This window comes from Triticum dicoccoides, unplaced genomic scaffold (assembly GCF_002162155.2).
Source record: "Triticum dicoccoides isolate Atlit2015 ecotype Zavitan unplaced genomic scaffold, WEW_v2.0 scaffold98875, whole genome shotgun sequence".
NCBI lineage: Eukaryota > Viridiplantae > Streptophyta > Magnoliopsida > Poales > Poaceae > Triticum > Triticum dicoccoides.
In genome coordinates, this window is record NW_021315697.1 from 1 (window position 1) to 3,692 (window position 3,692).

Sequence of the window (3,692 nt, forward strand, 5' to 3'; positions counted from 1 at the left end):
AACATATACAATACTAAAGCTATATAGTATGAAAATTAATTTCATGATGCATCTAACAATATTGATTTCATATTATGAATCTTGATATTTTTTCTATAAACTTAGTCAAACCTAACAAAGTTTGACTTTGACCAAATCTTATATGCAGACTGAAAAGAAACGGAGGGAGTAATACACATCCTCTGACTGGCCCACCAATCATAGGTCTATGCGTTTATATACTTAAGAGTTTCTAGCTATCATTCAGCTATCTTTTTTTGACGGGAGAAGCTATAATTCAGCTCTCAGTGTGACGGTGTCTCTAATTGTATATGTATATGCGAACGAGAGTAGGAAGGCTTTGCCATCTTTGACTGACATCGTTAAACAAACTTGGGGACCTATGTCCTAAAAGGGCTGCTACTCTGCGGTGCAGATCAGAGCACTGTGGTTAGGTGGGCCTTTTTTCAGCCAAGTTAGTCTCATCCCCACAATCGTTAGGCAAGAACAGCCGCGTCAGTGGAAAACTCTTCCGAAAAACAGTTTGGCAGGCGGGTTCATGTGGTCGCAGCCCTCCGTGGCGGCGGCCGATGGCCGCGAGGGACGACTTCCATGGCGACAGTGTCGGGGTCCGACCGACGTCTCTAACTGCTCGATCGGGAGGACAAGGGTGTCAGACATTGTCATTATGCCGATACAGGTGAGGCAAATCGGTGTTCGGCTGTTCGGTGAAGCCCATCGTCCAATGGAATTTGAAGGAGGTAATAATTCTTCAGTTTGAGGTGATGCTGGGTTCTGAAAGTGAACAGCTGCAGCTTCTGACAATCACATGGCCTGCCAATACAGTCAGGGAAGGAAGAAACAAAGCATTCTATGTGCCGTTTACGTCTCTAGGTAAACACTAGGACATATGCCCGTGCAGTGGCGGATCTAGGACCCAGGCCGGGGGAGCCTGGACCTGGGGCGTGAGGATGAACCACTTCATCTACTGTAGAATACTGCACACTGTAGCGAGACTGCAGTGACACGGTAGAGGCCACTGTAGCAGCCTGGGCCCTGGGCGTGGCCCAATCCTGGGTCCGCCCCTGTGCCCGTGCGTTGCAACGGGAAGGATAAATTGGCGTGCATCTGCAAGCAAAACACCTCGTGCTTTGGTACAAAGAAAACGCCAATCGCCCAATCCTTCAAAATGCCCACCAACGCATAACTTGCAAACAGGTATCTCAACCTCTGAAGTTTTGCAATGTTGTTTGGTAAATACGACAGTGCACTATTCACAGCATCCAGGACTTCTAAGTTTTGCAACTTTCCTATGTCTTCAGGTAGACTTTCAATATTAGTATATCTAAGGCCCAAATACCGTAGATTGAACAAGTTGAATACCTCAGTCGGCAGCATCTTGAAACGGGTACCTTGCAGATCCAGTGTTAAGAGCAGGTTCGAAGATTCTAGGATAGGCCTCAGCAAATCATTATTGATATATCTGTTAAAAACATGGATTGCACGGACATGTGTAGCATCAGACTCAATCAGTCGTTGAAGGTTTCCACTCTGGATTGATATTCGACGTGTGTGCTCAATAGAGAATGCACCAGAGCCATCATAAACTTTACCAAAACATTCTTCACCAGCTTTATTGAGGGCAACAAGTCGTATGATATCATGCACCTGGCAACATTTTAACCGCCCAGTATGATTCCTCTTGACCACCTGTAGTAGGCTTCGGCTCACAAGTTCAGTCAAGTACCCCTCTGCCACTTCCTCCAATGTTTTGTTCTCCTTTTCATTGATGAATCCAGCAGTAATCCAATGCCTCATTATTGTCCTCCTCTTGATGGGGAATAATGCACAATGTAAGAAACAATTCTTCAAATCATATATAAGGTCCTCCAAACTGACCTTTAGAATTGTCTCAACGCGAGCATCACATTTTTTACCAACTGGAGCTCTAACTCATCATATACTTTTTTCCATTCTACAGATGTTTGACTTTTTCCGGATAGTAGGCTGCCTATGCATACAATAGCAATAGGCAAACCTTCACACTTCTTCACAAATTTCCAAGCTAAGTTCTGTAACTCGAGTGGACACTTTCTGTCAGGATCATTCCAAAAGGCTGATTTGTAGAATAACTCCCAAGAGTTCGATTTGTCAAGTGGTTCCAAATGAACTGAAGACATATTAGTTGCCAATAATGATACTTCATGCTTTCTTGATGTGATAACAAATTGTCCACTAGATGGAAAGACAGTCCATATCTCCAACCAAACATTAGTAGTCCAAACATCATCTAGAACTAAGATGTATCTTTTACCTTGGAGGTACTCGTAGATGGTCTCAGCCAGGATTCTAATCTCCATTTTAGGTGCATCAATTGGCATGCCAAATTCTCTAGCAATCCTCCTCAGCAAGTCTTTTCAGTTTTAGAAAAAACAAAAGAAATTGAAGGAAATGTCAAAAAAATAAATTAAAATAAGTTTCCCATGTGATATGTGGTGTAGTTGTTGGGAAAATTTACAAATATGAATTTCGACTTTATTTACAAAATCTCTCTGGAATTTGTAAAATGGGCATAACTTTTGCATACAAACTCGAATTAAAAAGTTTTTTATATGAAAAATCATCTACTCGAAAAGTTACATCCGATGGAGACTGCCTACAGCCTGTTTGCAAATTTGTAGATTCCTCAAATTCCAAAAGGAAAAAAGTTATGCTTAAATGTCAGTTTTTTTAAATTTTCATTAAATCTGGTCAAAACTATGGTCAAACTACTTATTCAAGAAGTATTAGTGTTACTAAATAATTATTCAAGAATATTAGTGTTATTAAATAATTATTTCACCTTTTTTGAATTTTGGTCAAATCTGGTCAAACTATGGTAAAACTGTGGTCAAACAATGGTCAAACTACTTATTCAAGAAATATTCGTGTTACTAAAAAATTATTGCTTTTTAGAACAATAGTTTTAAACTCAAACAGTGAAATGTGTGACTTCATGCTCAAGCTAAATTCCTGAGGGTTAATAGGATTGACATCTTACTATTGTCAGGAAAACAACAAGTGCAGACTTGGAAACGAGGAAGAATAGAACCCGGAAGTTAAGCGTGCTCAGGCTGGAGTAGTGAGAGGATGGGTGACCGTTCGGGAAGTTAGATGATTTGAAATGATGAGGGGTGATTAGAGATTAAACTGAGCAGTGATGAGGGGTGATTAGAGATTAGAGGTTAAAATAATTCAGAAATTTGAAAATAAAAAAAATTCATAAAAAATTCAGAAAAAAAATCAGAAAATTTCCTTTAGTACCGGTTGGTGTTACCAACCGGGACTAAAGGTGGACCGGCCACGTGGAGGGCCTTTAGTCCCGGTTCTGGATTGAACCGGGACTAAAGGGTCAGGGCATTAGTACCGACCCTTTAGTCCCGGTTCCAGAACCGGGACTAAAGGCCCTTTAGTCCCGGTTCTGGATAATTAGATGATTTGAAATGATGAGGGGTGATTAGAGATTAAACTGAGCAGTGATGAGGGGTGATTAGAGATTAGAGGTTAAAATAATTCAGAAATTTGAAAATAAAAAAATTCAAAAAAAATTCAGAAAAAAAATCAGAAAATTTCCTTTAGTACCGGTTGGTGTTACCAACCGGGACTAAAGGTGGACCGGTCCAGAACCGGGACTAAAGGCCCTTTTTCTACCAGTGTTTTCTCGTCTCGTATTT

At 40.7% G+C, this 3,692-nt stretch overlaps 1 pseudogene; it reads right to left on the reverse strand.

Annotated features, from left to right (window-relative positions):
• Nucleotides 1–960: 960 nt before the first annotated feature.
• On the reverse strand, nt 961–2,392 carry LOC119348633 (annotated as a pseudogene).
• Nucleotides 2,393–3,692: the final 1,300 nt, after the last annotated feature.